Below are 23,779 nucleotides of genomic sequence, written 5' to 3' on the forward strand. Positions count from 1 at the left end.
CTCCCTTTGATAAGCCAGTAAGCTTATCCTTCAATACATCCGCATTAAATGATAGTTAAAGTCATTGCATTAGTTTCCTATAGCTCCTTGTACTGGTCCTTTTTCACACTGCTATAACGATACTACTGCTATAATGATACAAGACTGGGCAATTTATAAACAAAGGTGGTTTAATGGACTCACAGTTCCACATGCCTGGGGGAGCCTCAAGAAACTCACAATCATGGCAGAAGGTGAAAGGGAAGCAAAGACCCAAGGCAGGAGAGAGAAGAAGCCAGCAAGGGAGGAACCATCGAACACTTATAAAACCATCAGATCTCATGAGAACTCACTATCATGAGAACAACATGTGGGGAAACTGCCCCCATGATCCAATCACCTCCCTCTACGTCTCTCAAGACCTGGGAATTACAATTTAAGATGAGATTTGGGTGGAGACACAAAGGCTAACCATATCGCTCTTGTAACAATTTACCCTAAAGTTAGTAGCTAGAAACAACAGATTTATTATCTTACCATTTTAAAGTTGGACACACTAAAATCAAGGTGTCAGTAGGGCAGCCTGCCTTATGGAGGCTCTGAGGAGAAATCAATCCCTTGCCTTTTCCACCTTCTAGAAGCCACCTGCATTACTTAGTTCAGGGTCCCTTCCTTGCATGGCTCCAGCCCATGCTTCTGTTATCACACATCTTTCTCTAACTCTGACCCTTCTGCCTCCCACTTTTCAGAATGTGATTGCATTTGGCCCACCTGGATAATCTAGGATGCTCTCCCCATCACACAATCCTTGACATAATCATATCTGCAAAGTATATTTTGCCATATAAAGTAACACATTCACAGGTTTGGAGGATTAGAATATGGACATTTAGGGAAGACTGTTATTCTTTTTTTCATACTCACATTGTCTCCAAAGCTAATGGAAGCACAATAACCTATCACATGAACATTCGATTTTGTAGTTGTCAATGCTTCCTCACTCATGTTACTTCATTCAGCCCTTACAAAATTTGCACTCATACTCCCCTTTTTCCAGATGAGAAAACAAGTTATTGTCTAAATTTCCAATGCAGATCAACATGGAAGCAGGTTTGTAAATAAGTACATTTCGAATCCAGTGCTCTTTCCACTACAAATATGTATAAATATGAGTAACAAATGATACCTCTTCTTGGATAGACAATAGTACTATTCTTATCTTCTAGAAAAAAATGAACTAGAGGCAAAAATAAAAAAAAAAGGCTATATATCAGATTAATCCACTGAAAACTCAACACAAATCTATCTTCTCTCTAGACATGATTTAGCATTTGGATATCATTTATTACATTTTAGAAAGCCTTTCCAGGTGTCATCTTTCAAAATAAATTTTTTATTTTGGAATGACTTTAGATTTACAGGAAAGTTATACAGGGAGCTTCCATATACTCTTTATCCAAGGTCCCTAATTTAATGTCTTACATTAGCATATACATTTGTCAAAACTAAGAAACCAACCTGGATACATTACTGTTAAACTAAACTACAGATTTTTAAAAATATCCAAGTTTTTCCACTAAGGTCCTGTTGCTGTTGCATAATCCAATTTAGGATACCACATTACATTTAGCCTTCATGTCTCTTTAGTCTCCTCTGGGCTGTGAACGTTTCTTAATCTTTAGATTTTTTATGGCTGGCAGTTTTGAGAAATACTGGTGAGCTACTTTGTATAAAATTCCTGAATTTCCATGTGTTTGATGCTTTGATTAATCTGGGATTGTGAGTTTTGGGGAAAAGTTTCCTGGAGATAGAGTTCCATTTGCATTACATCCTATCAGAGGGTACGTGATATCAACATGTGTTTGTCTCATTTGTGACAACTTATTAAAAAAAAAAAAAAAAAAAAAGACACGTATTTCTATCACCAATCAGTAAATGTGGAAGATTCAACAAGGCTAGAGATTGATCTTTAGTTGTAGAACAAATGAATGATGGAGTTGGACCTAGAACCAGATCACCTGTATTAACAAGTAGTACTTCTCAAATTGGACTGTACTCCAAAGCCCCTCCTGATGTTTTACTTTAGGACATCAATTGTTTTGCTACAAAAGTGTATATAAACCTTTGTGTTTGAGAGTAGAATTTTGTTTCAAGTTATCTTAAGAATAAAACTTGCATTTTAACAAGCCCTGTGGCATACTGAATAACTCTTTCCATTGAAGGTAGTCATATTTCAGCCATTGAATTTTCTTGGGCAGGAAGTGTGTGGGTGAGCACACCAGTATTTTGTCCCCCAGACTTCGTTTTTGTTATCAACTGTCTTCCTCCTTTGGATAATAGATGCAGCAACGGGTTTTGGGAAATGCTCAGTGGATTGTGTCTTCCACTGACCGAACATGAGATCTTAGGCGAGTCACTTAGTATATCAGGACCTTGTTTTCCTCATATAGAATCGGGGTATTGAGCTGTGTGGTTTTCAAATAACCATTCCAGCTCTGATATTTTTTGTGAGCTTGCTAAGATTGATTTGGAAGTTATAGTTAGCAGCCTTAAGGAATAGAATATTGATTTCATTCACAGGATAATTTTATTATGTTCTCAATATCAGTGTTTGTAAGTGGAGGCAGTGATGCACCTCTCTCTCTAGATTTCTGATTTTTCATCTTCAGGAGGAAGCAAGCAGAATTTAATGGATATACTCTCTCAGTATGAGAGGGTGATGTTACACTGACTCACCCTCAATTAGAAATACTTTGTTTTTTCCCCAGAAATTGGGATGCATAGTGTGTAAGATTTACTCAGAGCCTGATGTGCCAGACACTCTACCAGACACTAGGGATACAAATAAGAATAAATGACAGCTCCTGATCTTAGGAGCTCACAGTTGAGTTTAGAGACAGACATGCAAATTAAGAGTTACAGTTTAGCCTAATAAAGCATGTGAGACATGAGTGGTGGGATCCACACATGTGGATTGGCTGCAGAAAACAGAAAACAACTAACCCCACCTGTGGGGTCAGAAAAGGCTTTGCAGATGAAGGCTTCTCTTGACATAGGACTTAAAAGATGAATAGTCATCTGCCAGGTATGCAAGATGGAAAAGATCATTGCTGGTGGCTTAAACATAGTGAAATCTGAACTACTACGAAATAACAGATTGAAAACTTTATGTAAGCAGTAAGCAGTCCTATTTATCATTTCATCTGTGAAAGTCCCTATTATTACCACACATCAGAGCTGCATGGTGGAAAGCCCACTGGACCCAGAAGGTCATGCTTTGGATCCCACTCCATTGTGTTCCAACCATTTGATAAACAGTAATGTTTGAAAATCACCTAATGTCTCAGAGCCTCAGTTTACCCATTTGTAAAATACAGTAAGACCTGTGTCTCAAACATTTTTGTAAAAATAAAATTTTGTATTAGAGCTAGTCCTGCATCATAGACTATGAAAGTATACAAAGACATTACTATTTTTATTATTATAATTTTGCTTTAGGCTATTTAAAGTTGCATAAAAGCAACCTGATCAGTTGTGCCACTACTGAGTTCCTAACACATCCTTCTGATCCAGGGAGGCACATGTAAGGCTTTTCAGTATGTGCCAATGACAGTGTATTGTACTTACAGACACCACCTCGTGTAAGTATATATAAACCTGCATATATATTTCAGCACTGAGAGGGTTTGGGTCATGTTGCAACCATCCAATATGAAGTACTCCTGTTGGGTAGGCTTTTGTACCAATCCTTCTCAGAGGTTCGTGGCTTTCCTGGTCACACCAGGAAATTTCTGGCCAATCAACACAAGTGGTTCTAGCTAATCAACCTCTTGAGAAGCACTTTGGAAATTCAGGACCTACACAGTCAGAAGTGCACAAAGGAAGGAACATAGGGAGTCTTCCATGCTGGGTGCAGGCAGTAACAGCATGCACTGTCTGGAGAGACATTTAATAATAATAATGAAACCCACCGAAAGTTTGACCTGCTTTTTATTATCCCCAGGTGCTGGAAATTGTAAAAATGCCAGTGATAAAACACTGTACTTTGAAAAACCTTTTGTTGGTCTAAGTTTTAAACAATTGCTGTAGTTACTGATTTTTTTTTTTTTTTTTTTTTTTTTTGAGACGGGGTCTTGCTCTGTCACCCAGGCTGGAGCACAGTGGCACGATCTCGGCTCACCGCAAGCTCTGCCTTCTGGGTTCACGCCATTCTCTTGCCTTAGCCTCCCAAGTAGCTGGGACTACAGGCGCCCACCACTATGCCCGGCTAATTTTTTGTATTTTTAGTAGAGACGGAGTTTCACCGTGTTAACCAGGATGGTCTCAATCTCCTGACCTCGTGATCTGCCCGCCTCGGACTCCCAAAGTGCTGGGATTACAGGCATGAGCCACCCTGCCCGGCCAGTTACTGTTGAATTTTAACAATACAATTTACCCTTGAGCAATGTGGGGATTAGGGATGCTGACCCCCATGCCGCCAAAAATCCATGTATAACTTTGATTCCCCCAAAACTCAACTACTAAGAGCCTATGGTTGACCAGAAGCCTTACTGATAACAAATAGTTCATCAACACATATTTTATACATTATATGTATTATATACTATAGTCTTACAATAAACAAAGCTAGAGAAAATAAAATGTTATTAAGAAAGTCATAAGGAAAAGAAAATACATTTACTATTCGTTATGTGGAAGTGGATCATCATAAAGATCTTCATCCTTGTCTTCATGTTGAGTAGGCTGAGGGGGAGGGAAAAGAGGAAGGGTTGGTTATGCTGTTTCAGTGGTGGCAGAGGTGGAGGAGGTAGATAGATGGGGAAGCAGGAGAGGCAGGCACCCTCGGTGTAACTTATTGAAAATAATCTGTGTATTATTGTAATCTATGTATTTCACACCCCGTGTTGTTCAAGGGTCAATTGAACGTTTTTGTTACCATTTCTTTACTAAGCGCTGTATTTTGCATAGAATTTGATTGGGGAAACTCATTATTCAGTTAGCCTCCAACACAGAGGCATTCAGCTACATGACTTTTGTTCCAAGAGAACATTCCAAAGGGTTCCAGATTGGTGGAGCCACTGTAGGACAAGTTATGTCTCCAATCCCTGTTGTACTACATACTCCTGAATTTCAGCAGTTCATATAAAATAAACAATAGCCCTGTGATTGTAAACACAAAGAACAGAACTGGAATTACATCAACTATATCATTTTGTGTGACTATTTGGAGCTTTTATTTCTACTTAAAATCAGGTACAGCTTTATTGAAGAGCAGCTTGGTTATCTGTTGATACTTTGTAAGGGTAAGTAGTGCTCATTGTGGTGTTGTATGATAATGGGATTGTTTACAGAATACACAGCAGGATACTTTCACCTCAGGTTATTCCTTTTTGTCAGGTAGAAGAAAATCAAAGACAGCAAGACTATAACCCCCAACCAGGAATTCTACTTCTTATAACTGCAAAAGCATGACAGTGATATGCCTGTGGATACTTACAAAATGTAGTTTCTATAACAGTCTTAAAAAAGACAAACTATATAGCAAAAGATTTTATGCAGCAAGTATCCAACATGGGATGCTCTTACTTTGAAAATTTCACAACACAAGCAAGCCAGCTCCTCTTTCCCAGCCCAGTCTCAGTTGAAGGACCCGTTTTGATGATCATGGCTGAGGTTAGGGGGCTTCTTTCTCCCCACCAACCCACTTCATGACTTCTTATGAATAGACTCCATGGTGACTGATGATTTTTGCATTCCAACTCCAAATTGCCCTGCAAGCTGCCTTCTTCCCTCACTGAACGGAATTGGGTCGTCAGTTCCTGCCAAGTGCCCTTGCCTCCTTTCCAATCACCAACCACCAATCACTCTCATTTTGGACACCTCCTATTCCTTTCTGGAGGAGTGCACATTTCTAGGTTTGAGGGCTCCTTTGCAGCCGGCTGTGCCTGCTCTTCCTCATGTCACCTCCTAAAAGGTAGATTTCCAGAGCCTCTTCATCTGCCATCTCCTCTTCTCACAGCTTCCATCAGTGGTCACCTACTTTATGTGAACTACTACAAAATCTCCCACCCTAGTTCCAGTTTTTTCCCAGTTACCTCCTCATATTCCAAGAATTTGGTCAGCTTTACCTCCCCATGTGAGCACCTGAACTTCACAGGGTGTAGCTAATATCAATTATAAATGCTATTATGCTTTATTTGAGGCTATCTGCCTTATTCTTGGAGATATGATGGCTTCCCCCTGAAGGATCTTTCTAACACTATATCAGTTGCCCAGAATTATGTCTCATTTTAAAGAGTTTTATATTCAGACCATGCCATTCTTGCATTTATTTTTACTAGGAAAATATTACCTTTTTATGGGTAATCAGGAGAAAACCTTTCATCTCATCAGTCTGAAACTGTATCAGTAATATATTATTATAAGACTTTTTATAATATATCACACAATAATATATCAGTTTCACAATGCATTTACACTCTTGATTTTTAATCATGCATTTGGTGTTATGACAACTACTTTTTCTTGAAGACATTATTGGAGCCTCCAACATGTTGTTCTAATGATGGCTTTCTAACCTTGTTTCTCATATCACACTAAATTTGTTTTACTGCCTAGATTATTTCTATTCTTTTTCATATATTGTGATATACATTTAAATTCACTTTATAGTTTTGGAAACTCCATATTTCAGTTTTGCTTTGTTTTGATTTTCACAGGAAGGATATATGAGTGATGAATTTTCTGGGTCCTCAGGTGTCCAATAAAAGGTTTTTCTTCACCCTCACACTTTACTGACAGTTCGTCTGGTAATAAAATTCTAGTGTCAAAATTACCTTCCTTCCTTAAGATATTCCTAGGTGTTACTCTATTGCCAGCTTGAAGAGTCCCAGATAAGCCTGATGCTTTTGTAGATAAATGTTCCCTACCAGACCAGGCCTTACTGGCTTTTATGATATCATCTTTATTCTTGAAGTTCAAAAATGTCACTGCGATATATCTAAGTGTATATGTTTGTTAATTATTTGTGCAAGGCAGAGATTTTTTTTCCTGTTTTGTTTCCTGATCTATAAATGCTAAGAACAATGCCTGGCAAAAAGTAAGAGCTCACTAAATCTTACCGACTAAATGAATATTCAAGTCACTTCTTAGAAAATTTTTCTTCTATTATTTCTTTGATTATCTTCTCCCATCTGTTACCCCTACTCTCTCATTCTGGGTAGGTTTTGTGACACATGGGTTTTTATGCCTTTTTTTCTTTCCATTTATAATTTCCATATCATTTCTTTGCACTCAATTTCTATCTGCCTTTTAATATTAATTTTTAGATTTCCTTTCTTTATCTTCCATATTTCTTCTTTGGCTTTCAACAATGTCCATTCTTTTGTACAGGACTTCTATTACCATCTTAAATTTTGACAATTATATCTTAATTTCCAAAAACTTTTTATTTTTCTATTTGTTTATGAGTATTTCTTATTTTATAGACATATTAGTTTGCTAAATTCTTGCAAGTATATTGATTGAACTTTTTAAAAGTTTTCTTTCATTTTTTATGTTACCTCTCTTTGTTAATCTTGGTTCTTCTCTGTCATGCTGTTGATTTCTGTCAGATGTCTGGTTATGTTTATCTATTTGTTCCTGCTTTGAACAAAGAGCTCAGTTGGTATTGGAAGCTGGTATGATTTCCTCTGCAGTTATACCTGTGCCTATGATAGGCCCCTACTTTTAATGAGAAAAAAGGAGACAATGCTGGTTGCACTATCTTCCTTCAAGATACAGGAGCAGAGGATAAAGAGACAAGTTGGTGAAATCTATTTCTAAAGTAAGGAAAACATTAGGAAGTGATATGTATGGTTGCATTTTAGTCCTCTAAAGAATTGTCCTTATTTTTTCATTTCTGTGTCAGCTGTATGATTCTGAAGTTACCTTGGTTTGGTCTGCTTCTCTCTGGCCCCAGGCACACAGTAGGAACCACACACACACATCACTCATACTCACTCTCTCTCTCTTTGTCTCTCACACACACACATACTCACACACGCTGTATTGCTTTACTGGAAGGTCCTTTACATGGTTTCAATATGGGAGCAAATGCCATATCCAGTCTTAGCATTAATATGCAAACGAGGAGAAAGAAAAGCAGCCAAGGCTTTCATAGGTTGTACTCTAGTTATTGCCCTATGTAAGCTGCTTCTGCTCCCAGTACTTTTGTCAGCAGGTTTAACCTTTATCTAAGGAGCCAGTGAGAAGTTAGGAAGAAAAGTTATTATACTGCAAGGAGTTTATTCTCAGTCCTAGTTATTTATTTATTATTTTATTAAATCTGATCCTATCCACTTGATATCTTCTGAAAACTCCTCAAAATTCCTGGTTCTACAAGTACCACTTGTTCATGTTTATTGAAGTTGTTATGTATTCATTTCTTTTCTAATATCTTTTCTGTAATTACATGTGGGGAGCATGCATGGAGGAGAGAGTAAATATGTGTGCCTTGAATGATAATGAGCCAAAACTTAGTGAGTCCTCTTTTCATACCAAACTGGTTTATCCTTCTTAACTCCATTGTTTCAATGCCTTGCCAGATCTGAGAAGCAAGTCAATGGCTACTAGTCAGGGTTGGTGAATGCCTGTCTTTAAAAAAAAAAAAAAAAAAAAAGAAAAAGAAAAAGCCTTTAAGTTCAGGGGTACAAATGCAGGTTTGTTTGTTACACAGGTAAACTTGGGTCATGGGGGGTTGTTGTTCAGATTATTTCATCATCCACGTATTAAGCCTAGTACCCATTAGTTATTTTTTCTGATCCTCTCCCTTCTCCCACCCTCCACTCTCTGAAAGGCCCTAGTATGTATCGTTACCCTCTATGTGTCCCTGTGTTTTCATCATTTGGCTCCCACTTATAAGTGAGAATATGAAGTATGTGATTTTCTGATCCTGTGTTAGTTTGCTAAGGATAATGGCCAGTAGCTCCCTTTATGTCCTTGCAAAGTACATGATCTTGTTCTTTTTTATGGCTGCATAATATTCCATGGTGTATATGTACCACATTTTCTTCATCCAGTCTATCAGTGATGGGCATTTAGGTTGATTCCATGTCTTTGCTATCATGAATAGTTCTACAGTGAACATATGTATGCATGTGTCTTTATAATAGAATGATTTATATCCTTTTGGATATATGCTCAGTAATGGGGCTACTGAGTTGAATGGTATTTCTCTCTTTAGATCTTTGTGGAATTGCCACACTGTCTTCCATAATGGTAGAACTAATTTACACTCCCACCAACAGTATATAGGCGCTCCACAACCTCATCAGCATCTGTTATATTTTGACTTTTTCATAATAGCCATTTTGATTGGTGTGAGATGGTATCACTGTGGTTTTGATTTGCATTTCTTTAATGATCAATGATGTTGAGCTATTTTTTATAGGCTTGTTGGCCATAGGTATGTCTTCTGTCGAAAATGTGTGTTCATGTCCTTTGCTCACTTCTTGATGGAGTTGTTTTTTTCTTGTGAATTTGTTTAAGTTATCTATAGATGCTGGATATTAGACCTTTGTCAGATGTATAGTTTGCAAAATTTTTCTCCCATTCTGTAGGTTGTCTGGTTACTCTGTTGATAGTTTATTTTGCTGTGCAGAAGTTATTTAATTAGAACCCACTTGTCAATTTTTGCTTTTGATACAATTGCTTTTGGTGTCTTCATCATGAAATCTTTGCCCATGTCTGTCCTGAATGGTATTGCCTAGGTTGTCTTCCAGGGTTTGTGTGCCTTGTTTCTTTCCTTCTTTTCTTCTCTCTCTTCATCCTTCCCTCATTTCTTCCTTTCCTTTCCCTCTCTGCCTCCCTCCCTCCCTTTCTTCCTTCCCTTTTTTTTTCTTTTCTTTCTTGTCAAAACATACATTTCAACCCAGGTACTAAACAGGGTTTGGGTGTATAGCAGTGAACAAAACAAATATGGTCTTGTCCTCTCAGCTTATAATTTAGGAGATGAGGCAAATATCAACCAAACAAGCCTATAATAAATACATATTTTCAAAGTATGCACATTCTATGAAGGAAATAAGAGTTGGGGGGCCTTGCTGGGAAGATGCCATTTGAAGGGAGCCCTGAAGGTTAAGTAGAATTTGTTCGGTGAACCAGCAAGGTTAGAAAGTTGCAACAAGGTGGAGCACAAACCTCAGAAGTCCTTGAAGTGATAGAGAGCTTGGCATGTTGGTAGATGATAGAGAAAGCCAAGGAAGGAAATGAAGGACATGAAAAGATAATGAGAAGCTAGGAAGAAGAGGCCTTGTAGGCCATGTGAGAATATTGAAGCTTAAGTCTTTATTCAGTAGTGAGCGATTAAAGAGTGTTAACCAGTGTAGTGGCATGCATGACATACATTATTGACCAATCTGTTTAGCCGTTGTGAGGAGAATCGACTAGAAGAGGGCAAGCGTGGAGCTGGAGAAACTGATTAGATGTCAATTACAGAAGTGCTGTGGAAATGTTTTGGAGATAATGTCTCCAGAACATACTGATGTATTGAATGGGGGGGAAAAAAGCAATGAAGGATGAATCTTAAGTTTGGATTTTCAACACCTCCATGAATGGTGGTGCCGTTGTCTGAATTCAGGTTTGGGGTGGGGAGAGTCAAATAGTCACGTGTCACTTACCACTGGGGATATGTTCTGAGAAATATGCTAGACTATTTCATTGTCATGTGAACACACCGTAGAGTGTACTTACACAAACCTATGCAACATTGCCTACTGTACACCTAGGCTATGTGGTATAGCCTGTTGCTCCTAAGTTACAAACCTACACATTAAATCGCTGTCCTGAATACCGTACACAATTGTGGCATAATGGTGAGTATTTGTGTATCTAAACATGTAAACATAGAAAAGGTCCAGTAAAAAATATGGTATTCCAGTATAATCTTATAGGATTATGGTTGTATATGCAGTCCACCATCGACTGAAACGTCCATATGTAGTACATAACTGTATTCTGTTTTAGTCATGTTAATTTTGATGCACTTGTGAAACTTTCAAAAGAAGGCATCTTGTTGGCAAGAGAAGTCTGAGGGGACATACACATTTGTCTCCTGCCAACATACAAAAGATATTTATATCCACTGAGTGAATGAAATTGACTAAAGAGAAAATATAGCTTTCAAACAAAAGATTAAGAATGAAGAAAATACAACACTTTAGGAGATGGGCAGAGATGCCAAAAGTTTCACCCACTATGGCAACTCACATTAATATAGGACTGTGTGAACATAGCGAGGTTTTGTTTGTTTTAACAAACACTTGTAAAACACTTACTTTGTGCCAGGCATGATTCCAAGCACTTTGCAAATTTTAACTTATTTCTCATAACTTTCACATAAAGGAATTATTATGATTGTTGGCCGTATTTTACAAGAGGAGGCATGTGCAGGTTTAGTAACTTACTCAAGGTCACATAGCTAGTAAGTAGCAGAATCAGGACTCAAACCCAGGCAGTCCAGCTGCAGAATTCACATTGAGTACTCTGCCACGATACTATTCTGAGCATCCCGTGGTCACACCTGGATTCAGTGAGATTCTCGCAATCATAGGTGAATATGTGAGATGGGAATGAAAGTACATCTGCTCCTGTTAGCCTTCTGGATCTTGATTCTTCCTAACTCCCGCCACTTAAAGTCAATATTGCTCAAACTCATAGCTTTTAACTACAAAATAATTCGTATATATGTCATTTTATTGTATGCCTTCTGCTACCATTGTGGTTTCAGGCTTTCAGAATATTGTGATAAACTCCTACCTTGTTTTTAGTTTCTCCAATCATTTTTTAGTCATTACAACAAAATTAATCGAAGCACAACAGCATCCTATTATATCCTTGATCAGAAACCTTCAGTGACCTCCCATTTCTTGTAGGGTCATGTCTACACTTCTCTCCTGGTAGCCAAAGCCATCTGCAATTTGGCCTCAACTTCTAAGCTCATCAGTCACAATTCCCCCAGCATGTAGCTACTGCTGTCAACCTGGACTAATTAACTCTTCCCTGGGTTATGTCCTCAGCATTCTCAGCTCAGCAACTTTGTCATGCCTCTCAGCATATTCAGATTATTTTCCTACTCTACCCCACCCTGAGGGCTCCTATACCTGCCTGTTGGAATCTGACTCGTTCCACACAAGCCAGCTTTAGAGTCCCCCCTTTCATGACTCCTTGGTTTTTCAGCTGGAAGTGATCAAATTCTATTCTGAATTCTTAAACTTTCATTGTACTCTTTACAATAGACATCACATTATAGGAATTTGTGTACAGATTGTCAAATTCTAGAGGGTGAGTAATTTGTATCTTTCCACCCGCTATACTGCCTGCACGGTGCCTGGCTAACAGTAGGTGCTTAAAGTATTTATGTACTTGATAAACAGATGCAAGAAATTGCTCTCAGCTGCTTCTTTCTATCTGATTAGTACCTGCAGAGCACTGCCCCCTTTGTCTTGCTTTCCAGTGGAATGATTCTGCTTCCCAGAGGCATTTGTATCTTGGAGTGATTTATTACGTCTTTTCCTGAAATATATACTAAAACCAAGAATGTTAAGTGACTGACTCCAAAGTTAAGCCTTTTGCAGACAGGGTGAACTCTAAACAAGACTTTTTTTTCCCCTAGTTGGGCTCTCAGCAAACTGCCTTTCTGATGCTTCAGCAAAATAAATAAAACCAAAAACAAAGGTTTGGTTTTTGTGTGTGTGTGGGTGGGTGGGTGGGTGTGGGAGATTGGAGGGAGCCATTGGTGTATAGATTAGAAGCAAGTCTTGAAAATTCATTTGTTTTCATCTAAATAAGACCAAATGAAACTTTTTCAGGCTTTTATTTTACTAATATTTTTTCACCATAAAACATATTTTCTAACTGGAATTTTTTAAGTTGGAAAGAGTTATTTTGCAATACTTATGGCTAGATATTCTGGGTTTTCATATCAGGAAAATAAACATATATTAAGTTTTAATTTTGTAGTTTTAGTAATAAAAGCAAGATATTAAATCACATATATAGTATGATTAAATTTTTTATATTCTCTCATAACTGTATAAGAAAAACTCTGGAAGGAAAGCTGCAAAAAATAAGTATTTATCTCTGGATGATAGTTACTGTCTTTTTTGTACATTTCCACATTTTCTATCTTTAAAAATAATTTGCATGAATTTTACGTGAAAATTTTGTTAAAATTGAACGTTCATTTAAAAAGACTTATGAAAAAGGGAGATGTTGAGAGTTTATAGTCTAAAATTTAAGACTTGCAAAAACCTTGTAGTCTTTTAAAAATCTATTTTATTGAGATATGATTTACTTACAGTAAAATTCTTTAATTTCAAATTTACAATTTTATGAGTTTTCACAAATGTATACAGTACTGTAAAAGCAGGATATGTAATATTTTTATAATCCCAAAATGTTCCCTTGTGCCCCACTGTAGTAGATGAACTCCTCTGACCCCTTCATCCCTGGAAACCAATATAATTTTACATTTCCTAGAGGTTCATATTAACAGAAACATATGCATATAATCTTTTGCAGCATTTCTTTCCCTTAGCATGGTGCTTTTAAAGTTCATCCATGTTATATTGTTGACTGTATTTGCGGTTCATTCCTTTATATTGCTGAATAGTGATTTATTCTATACATATATCACAATCACATATTGATGAACAATTTGAGTTGTTTCTAGATTTTGTCTATCTGGAATAAAACTGGTATCAGCATTCATCTGAAAAGTCCATGTATGAACATATGTTTTCATTTCTCTTGATTAAATACCTAGGAGAGGAATTGCTGCATCTATGGAAATGGCTGTGTGGTCTTTTATTTTTAGTTTGTTAAAGTGGTGAATTAATGATTTGTTTGTGAATGCTGAGCCAACCTTGTATTTCTGGGATAAACTGCACTTGACTATGATATATTATTCTTTCATATATTGTTGTATTCCATTTGCTAATACTTTGTTAAGGATTTTTGCACTTGTGTTCAAGAGGTAAATTGGTCTAAAAGTTTTTTTTCTATATAATGTGTTTGTCTGGTTTTAGTATCAAGGTGATTCTGTGTCTGGTCTCATGAAATGAACTGTGAAGTGTTCCATCATCTTCTATTTTCCAGAAGATTAAATATTTGGTAGAAGGCATCAGTGAAACCATCTAGGCCTAGACAATTTCTATAAAGATTTATAACTACTACTTCAATTTCTTGAATTGTTATATGACTATCCAGATTATTTCTTCTACAATAAGCTGTAGTAGAAAGTATTTTCAAGGAATTTGTCCTTTTCATATAAGTCGTTAAATTTATTAGCATAACATTACTCATTATATCCCTTTAGTATACTTTTAGTGTCTGTAGAATCTTAGTGATAAATTCCTTCCTTCCCTTTGTACTATTGATAATTTGTACCTTTTATATATTATTTCCTTATTTAAAAAAATTTTTTAACTAGAAGCTTACCAATTTTATTAATTTCTCAAAAGAACAGTTCTTGGTTGGTGTCACTGATTTTCTTTTTTCTTTGTTTTCCATTTCATTGATTTCTCCTCCAAGCTTTATTATATCTTTTTCTTTATTTTGGGTTCAGTTTTCTCTGTTCTAGTTTTTAAGCTGAAAGCTAAAAACCTTGCATGCATTATTTTTTCATATAAGAATTTAGTGCTACAAATTTCCCTGTAGGTACTACATTAGCAACATCCCACAAATGTTAGTATGTGTGATTTAATTTTTATTCAATTCAAACTATTTTCTTCTTTCTCTGTAATTTTTGACCCATGAGTTATTTAAAATACACTAGTTAAGTTCCAAATATCTTAAAATTTTCCTAGGTATATTCCTATTACTGATACCTAGTTCATTTCTGTTGTGATTGTCACACGTCTTAACTTTTTAAGACTTGTTTTATGTCTCAGAGTATGATCGAATTGGAAAACATGCCATGTGCACTTGAAATGAATACATATAGTGCTGTTATTTGGTGGAGTTTTAAAATAAATGTCATTTAGGTTCCATTGGTTAAAAGTGTTTTTCAAGTCTTCCATACATTAACTGATTTTTTCATTGTTAGGTAAATTATTTAATAGGGTGTGCTGAAATCTCCAACTATCTTTGTGGATTTCCGTATTTCTTCTTTCAGTTCTAGCAATTTCTCTTTATGTATTCTGAAGCTCTCTTATTAGTATATGGAAACCTTACAACAGTACACTTCCATTGCCCTCCTCTTGGCTTTGTGGTATGAATGTCATATATTTTATTCCTACTCGTGTTATAAACTGTATTGCAATTGTTATTTTCACTTTAAATCAGAAGTTGTCTTTTGAAGAAATTAAAAATGAGAAAAATCTTATTTATCCAAATATTTAACTTTTATTATGTTTATTCCCTTGTGTAGATCCAAATTTCCATCTATAAAACTATCATTTTCTATATGAGTTTAGTACCTCCTTAAATAGTTGTTTGAAATATTGCAGAGCTCTCGCCAATGAATTTTTTTATATTTTTTTTCCTGAAATGGGCTTTATTTAACCTTTATTTATAACATGTGTTTTTACTAGATAACAAAATCTAAGTAGGTTGGTTGGTTGGTTGGTTTTCTGTATTTGATATTGCATCAATTAGTTTTGTTTTGCATAGTTTTAAGTAAGTTTGCTAGCATTCTTTGTATCTCCGTATATAATATACTTTTTAGTTTGCCCACTTCTAAGATTTTTTCTTTGTTCTGGTTTTCATTTATTCAGTTATGATGCATCTTATTATGGTTTTATTTATGTTCAATTGTTTATGGTTCATTGAGCTTCTTGAATTTGTAGGTCTTCATAAAATTTGGAAAGATTTGGCCATGATTTCTTCACAGTTGTTACCGTCACCCACTTTCCAACCTCGATTCCTTCTGGGATTCTAGTTATACATAGATTGCTTGATAATGTTTCACAGGTTGAGATTCTGTTCAATTTTCTTCTTTATTTATCTTTGCACTTAAAGTTTAATAGTTTCTATTGCTGTTTCTTCTAGTTCAAAATCTTTTCTTCTGCAGCATGTAATCTGCTACTAATCTCATGAAGTGTATTTTTTTATTTCATATATTTAAATTTTTTATGTCTAGAAGCTCCCTTTGTATATTTTGTAAAGCTTCCATTTCTCTAAAGAAATTCCCAGGCTGGGGGCAGTGACTCACATCTGTAATTGCAGCACTTTGGGAGGCTGAGGGAGGTGGAAGGCTTGAGCTCAGGAGTTCGAGACCAGCTTGGGAAACATGACAAAACCCCATCTCTACAAAAAATGCAAAAATTAGTCAGGTATGGTGACATGCACCCATAGTCCCAGCTATTTGAGAAGCTGAGGTGGGAAGATTGCTTGAAGCCTAGGAGGTTGAAGCTACTGCAGTGAGCAATGAGCATGCCACTATACCCCAGCATGGGCAACAGAGGGAGGCTCTGTCTTAAATAAAAATAAAAAATAAATTCCCAGAAACATACAACCTATCAAGACTAACCATGAAGAAACAGAAAATCTGAACAGACCAATAGTGAGAAAAGAGATGAAACCAGTAATCAAAAACCTCTTATCAAAGACAGACCCAGGAGCAGATGGATCATGGGGGAATTCTACCAAACATTGAAAGACGAATTAATACCGGTCCTGGTCAAACACTTTGATAAAGTTGAAGAGGACAGAATTCTTCCAAACCAATTTTACAAGGAGAGCATGACTTTCATATCAAAGCCAGATAAAAGCACTAGGAGAACAGAACATTACAGGCCAATATCCCTGCTGAACATAGATGCAAAAATCCTCAACAAAATACTAGCAAATTGAATTCAACAGCACATTAATAGAATCATACACCCTGATCAAGTAGGATTTATCACTGGAAAGCAAGGATGGTTGAACATACAGAAGTCAGTAAACATGATGTACCACATAACAAAATGGATTATGAAAAACATATGATTATCTCAATAGATGGGGGAAAAACATTCGACAAAATCAACATCTTTTCATAGTAGAAATTCTCTACAAATTAGGTATAAAAGAAATGTACCTCAGCATAATAAAGGCCACATATGACAAGCCCACTGCTAACATTATACACAACAGTGAAAAGCTGAAAGCTCTTTCTCTAAGATCAGAAACAAGATAGGAGTGCCCACTGTCACAACTTTTATTCAACATAGTACTGGAAGTTCTAGTCAGATCAGAAAGGAAGAAGTTAAATGGTCTCTCTCTGCAGATGACATGATCTTATTTATAGAAATGTTAAAACTCCACCAAAAAAACCTGTTAGAACCAATAAATTTAGTAAAGTTGCAGTATATAAAATCAACATGCAAAAAATTTTGTTTCTGTACATTAGCAACAAAATATGCAAAAAAGAGATTAAGAAAACAAACAAATTTACAATAGCACCAAAAAGCATAAAATACTTAGGAATAAATTTAAAGAGATAAATGATCTATACAGTGCAAACTATGAGATACTGATAAAAGAAGACATAAATAAATAGAATGATATTCTTTGTTAATGAATTGGAAGGATTAACATTGTTAAAATGCTTATGCTATTAAAAGTTATCTACAGATTCAACACAATTCCAGTGGATTTTTTTTCACAGAAATAGAAAAAACATCCTAGATTTCACATGCAACCACAAACAGCTCTGAATATCCAGTGCAATCTTGAGTTACAATAACAAAACTGGAAGCATCACACTTTCTGATTTCAAACTATATTGCAAAGCTCTGGTAATCAAAACAGTATAGTACTAGAATAAAAACAGACAAACAGACCAATAGAACAGACTAAGAGGTCAGAAATAAACCTGTTTACATCACTCAACTCATCTTTGATAAGGATGTCAAGAATACACAACAGGGAAAGGATAGTTTCTTTAATAAATGGTGTTGGGAAAAATAGATATTCACATGCAAAATAATGAAATTAGACCCTGTTTTACATCATACACACACAAAAACCTTGAAATAGATTAAGACTTAAATGTAACATTTGAAACTAATACTCTTAGAAGTAAACGTAGGGGGAAAGCTCCTTGATATTGGTCTTGCCAATGACTTTTTTGATATGACACCAAAAGCACAGGCAACACAAACAAAAATAAAGAAGTTGGACTACATAAAACTAAAAAGTGGCTAGGCGCAGTGGCTCACGCCTATAATCCCAGCACTTTGGGAGGCTGAGGTGGGCAGATCATGAGGTCAGGAGATCGAGACCATCCTGGCTAACGTGGTGAAAACCCGTCTCTACTAAAAATACAAAAAATTATCCGGGCATGGTGGCAGGCGCCTGTAGTCCCAGCTACTTGGGAGGCTGAGGCAGGAGAACAGTGTGAACCCGGGAGGCAGAGCTTACAATGAGCCAAGATTGTGCCACTGCACTCCAGCCTGGGCGACAGAGCGAGACTCCATCTCAAAAAAAGAAGAAGAAGAAAAAAAAAGCTTCTGAACAACAAAGAAAAACATCAAGATGAAAAGGCAAACTATAGAATGGGGGAAAATATTTGCAAATTATACATCTGATAAACAGTTAATATCTAAAATATATAAGAAACTTATACAATTCAATAGCAACCAAACCAACCAAACAAACAAAAAAAACCCTAATTTAAAATTGTGCAAATTATCTAGATAATTTTTTTTTAAAGACATACAGTTGACTAACAGGTACATGAAAAGGCATTTAACATCATTAATCATAAAATAAATGCAAATTAAAACCACAACAAGACATCACTTCATACCTTTTAGGATGGCTATTATGAAAAAGACAAGAGATAACAAATGTTGGTGAAGATGAAAGAAAAGTGAACCCTAATACACTGTTGATGGAAATGTAAATTGGTACAGCCAGTATGGAAACAGTATGGAGATTCCTCAAAAAACTTTAACATTGAACTACTACATGATCCTGCTGTCTCATTTCTGGGTATATACCCAAAGGAAATGACATCAGTATCTCTAAGATGCCTGCAGTGTCATGTTCATTGGAGCACTATTCATTATAGCCAAGAGATGGAAACAAGCTAAGTGTCCATCGATGGATGAATGGATAAAGAAAATGTGATTTTCTCATACAAACACACACACAGGAATATTATTCAGATGTAAAAAAGAAAATCCTGTCACTTGCCATGACATGAATGAACCTGGAGGACATTACATAAGATGAAATGAGCCAGGCATAGAAAGACAAGTACTATATGATCTCACTTATATGTGAAATTAAAAAAAAAATTGGAACTCATGGAAGCAGAGGGTAATATGGTGATTGTCAGAGCCTGGAGAAGGGGAAAGAGCAGAATATAGCGAAAATGGGGAGATGTTCTTCAAAGAGTACAGACTTTCATTATAAGATGAATAAGTACTGAGTATCTAATCTACAGTGTGGTGACTATATTTAATATCATATTGTATACTTTAATTCACAAAAGGAGTAGATCTTAAGTGTTCTCACCACACATTCACACAAAGGGTAATTACATGAGATAATGCATGTGTTTATCAATTTGATTGTGGTAATTATTTCACAATGTACACATGTATCAAATCATCATGCTGTGTGCCTTAAATGTATACAATTTTTATTTGTCAATTATACCTTAATAAAGCTGGGGAGTAAAAAGCTTCCATTTATCTTCTCATCATGCTCATACTTTTGTCTACTTCCTGAACATGTGGAAAATCATGATAATAGCCATCTCAATGTTTCTGTTTGCTAATTGCATCATTTGTGTTATTTCTGCTTTTGTTTCCATTGATTGATTTTTCTCCTGGGCATAGGTTATCTTTTCTTGCTTCGTTGTATGACTTGCCATTTTGAATTGATGGTAGATATTGTGAATTTTACTTTTTGGGTTGCTGGATTTTGTCATATTCCTTTTCTAGTGTTGGATTTTCTTCCAGTATGCAGTTAAGTTACTTGGAATCTCTTGTAGCCTTGGAAGCTTTGCGTCATTAGGGTAGTTCCAGAAATCATTCTAAGGCTAATTTAGCCCCTCTACCAAGACCATGCCCTTTAATGGATTCTACCTGATGCTATGTGTATTATTTACCTGTGTATTTCCTCTTTACCTGTTGGGAATACAAACTCTTCCCAGCCCTTTATTACCTTCAGAAATTGTTGTGATTACATCTTTTCAGTTTTCTTCCCAGGCTTTGGGTAGTCTTTTCTCAAGCATGCTAACATTCATCCTCAGCCAAAGACTCAAAAAGACCCATCTGCCCCATCTGCACATTTCTGGCAGTCCATCTTGGTATAGTTCCTTCCTCTTCAGTAACTTGCACCATGATTTCTAGCTGCCTTGGTCTCTCCAAACTCGGAACTCTGTTCCCTCCACTCGGTGAGGCTACTGGATTTGGTTTGGGTTCTCCCTCTCTGTGCTTTGACCTGGAAACATATTTTTCAGATGATGCTCTGGGCCATTTATAAGGATCATCTTGTTTGTTTCTCTTCTTTCAGGGATCATTGTCCTGCAGAGCCTGCTGTCCAATGTCTGAAAACCACTTTTTATGTATCTATACTAATTATCTAATTGTTTAAGGCATGAGGGTAATCTCATCCCTGTCATTCCATGGTGGTCTGAAATGAAAGTTTCTTTGATCATTCTCTATTTGAAGACCTACATTCAACATCTCTAGAATGCAGAGAAACCTTCCAAGGAAAAACAGGAAGCAAATTACTATCATAGAAAAGGATATGAGGGCCCCCAGTACCTGTAATAAAAATGATACCACTAGTGGAAAACAAACATGAGCACTCATAAGTAGAACAGATACCTGATATCAGAGTTCCATGTTTACCGATGAATATGAAAGCTCATGTCTTTCTTCCAGGGGAGATGGTGGTTTTTCTGTTATTGATTTTGAAGGTGACTTGAGAATGACTCCAAAAACAAAAGAGGAAGAAAAAAAGGGATCTTAATTCTATAAAGAATCTTTGTTACTTCCTAGCTATATCATCTCCAACTAATAGCCATTTGACCTCTCCTTACACACATTGTGTGTCTAGTCAGTGTCACCTTCTGAGAGGACCTGTTCTAACGCAGGATTGCTTGATCCTTTGGAATCTTCTCTGTACCATTTAATCAAATATCTCTTCCTCCTGTTTATCTGCCGTGTCCTCCTGAATAACATAGAATGTATTGTGTTCAACATGAATAATTGACGACCATTATGAGGTCTCTCTTAAATCGTCTTTTATCTGAATTACAATCCTCTGTCATCTTATAGAGAACATGACTTTCAGACCCTCTTACTGTGCTATCCATTATTCTTTGGACAAACTCTGATGTGTTACTTTTACACTTAGCAGATGATTACAAGAAATGAATACTCTAACTTAAATATAGAGCGAATGAGTCAATTACTTCCCATGACAAGGAAATTAGATTTCTATTAATGCAGCTTAAGGTGGTATTAACTTTTTTCAAATATGTAGAGATTTAATTTCTAGGTCTATCTGGAACTGAATGTAATTTAAAACACATTTATTTTCTACCCAATTGATATATGGGTAGCAGAGATGATCACAGGGAGCCCATTGGTTCATCCATCTGTCTGGGCTTTGGATAGAGATTCGTGCTGGTTTCAGATCACTTTAAAAAAAAATCAATGTAACTTTCATTCCCTGAATTAAAGCCAGGGCCTACTGTTTAAGATGATCACTTCTCCCCTGAAATTTTCTGTCAGCTTCCAGCTGACAAAAGGTGCTGTGTGGAATGGAAGTATGTTTTTAATCGCTGTCAACAGTGAGAATAGGAACTTAATCTAATATTTAGAGGAAAAAGTTGCTCATCCTGGATTTCAGTGCTATAATAATAATACTTATGGAGAAATTTGTCTAGTATGTATTTACTTTCTTGGAATCATATCAAGAATAAGAAAATAAAGACACTCTCAGATTCCTAAGAACCAAATGGTCAAGATGGGGGAGAATTAATCTACATTTCCCTTATCATAGGAATTTCAGAAGAGTAAATAATTATAAAATACATGAGTTGGGAAAATTTTAGAAATGATTTAATTCCATTCTCTCACTTTACAGGTAAAGAAAGAGAGGCCAAGAGAAATAAAATTATTTCCACGTGGCCACATAGTTGGTTTGTGACGGAAAAGACCTTCTGACCCCCAGTCAAAATTTCTATGACACTATTTGAAATATTTCTTGAAATATACCATGTTATTAAATTAATTCAAAACAGGACTCAGAGAAACACCAAGTCTTACTTGCAATCATATTTTGATGCTAAGGCAAAAAGGAAAGGATAAGCAAAAAATTGGCAAGAGAAATGTTTGAAGAGTGTAGAGCAGGGAGGAAGTCAGGAGTCCTACAGTTTATTGTCTCTTAGATACATAGAGTTGTTCCAGTTTTGCACAATGCCTGCAAAATATATTGTCTTACTTGCTTCTCATCACAATTGTATGAGGCAAGCAGATGGGACAGATCTGATTTCTCTCCTTTATAAATCCGTTTTTTATACGTGTATCTCTTCTTGCCTCAGCAGTACAGATGCCATTTACTAGATCAGTTAATGGATGCCAAGTCTCTATTTGCATCTTGTTTTAATGTTTAATTCAGTTCAATCTTGTGTATTCTAATTCCTAAAAGCAACATGGTATCAGAATACTGAAGTATTGTAAGAATCATATTCAACTGTGTACTGACACAAGCTGCTCAATTTGGGCAACAAATCGGTACCCTCTCCAAGCTTCTGTGCACTCATTCTTGAAATGGGAATAATAACACTATTTTAAAGTTTATGTGATGATGAAATTACTTGTGACAAGTGTGCCTAGTAGGTACCTGGTTACTTTCCTCTTCTTTGTAAGCCATCCCCACTCCCACATCCTCTCTCTAAACTTCAGTTCTCTGTATCCCACTCAGTTGTTAGTTTATGTGAATAACTTCTTGATTACTTTTCTTGTGCTTGTCCTGAATTATTTAGAAATGCATTTTAAGCATGGCACCTATTTCCTCCATCCTTTCAATACTGCTTATTGAGTGCCTTCTGTATATCAGGCACTTGGATACAATAGAACAATTGGATAGAATACAGACCAACAGAGAGGGAGTCGTTTTTCACCTTGAGGCACTGAGGAGGTAAATAAAAGAAGCATGGGTTGTGGGAAAAAAATGCTATAAAGAGTGTTGGGCCAGAGGATAGTAGTAGGTGGGCAAGATAACGAGGGTCTGGTATGGAGCAAGAATCAAGCTTTAAGGTATGAGAGAATTATTTCCTCATTTTAGGAAAAGTTAAGGGAATTCTTCACTGAAGGAGCAGGATGACCAAAGGCACAGAGGAGTCATGGTGTGTATTGGAAAAATACAGACTCTGCATGGTTAAGACAATCTTCATAAAAATGTCTAAGGAGGTAGGTGAGGCTGGGCTAGTGTTGTCTGGGGATCACAGAGAGCTTGGAATGTCCTTGGGGAGAGGGTGAGAGTAAAGCTTTCAGATTTTTATTCTTCTTGAGGTTTTTAGGAGGAGGGTACTTTGTTCATTATGGGGAGAAAAATTGCGCTTTGACTTAATTTCTGCTTATCCCCTTTTACCTTCTTACATGCAAGTGTTTATTTCTTTATGAAATGTACGCAATGCATTCCACCCAGTATAAAGCAGAGGTCTAAATTGCCTCTGCTGGTTCTAAATCTAGGTGTTACTCACTGATCTTTATCTTGCTTGATCACTGGAGTATTCTATATTGTTGACTGCAACTCCTTCTTAAAATTATTCTCTCTTAGCTACTTGGATGATGTCTCATGATTCTTC

General features: G+C 36.3%; 1 protein-coding gene across 3 annotated transcripts in view; it reads left to right on the top strand.

Annotated features, from left to right (window-relative positions):
* CA10 (carbonic anhydrase 10) overlaps nucleotides 1-23,779 on the top strand; it is a 533,205-nt gene that overhangs the window by 103,891 nt on the left and 405,535 nt on the right. The window lies entirely within an intron of this gene.

This window comes from Theropithecus gelada, chromosome 16, assembly GCF_003255815.1.
Source record: "Theropithecus gelada isolate Dixy chromosome 16, Tgel_1.0, whole genome shotgun sequence".
In the NCBI taxonomy this organism is placed as follows: domain Eukaryota; kingdom Metazoa; phylum Chordata; class Mammalia; order Primates; family Cercopithecidae; genus Theropithecus; species Theropithecus gelada.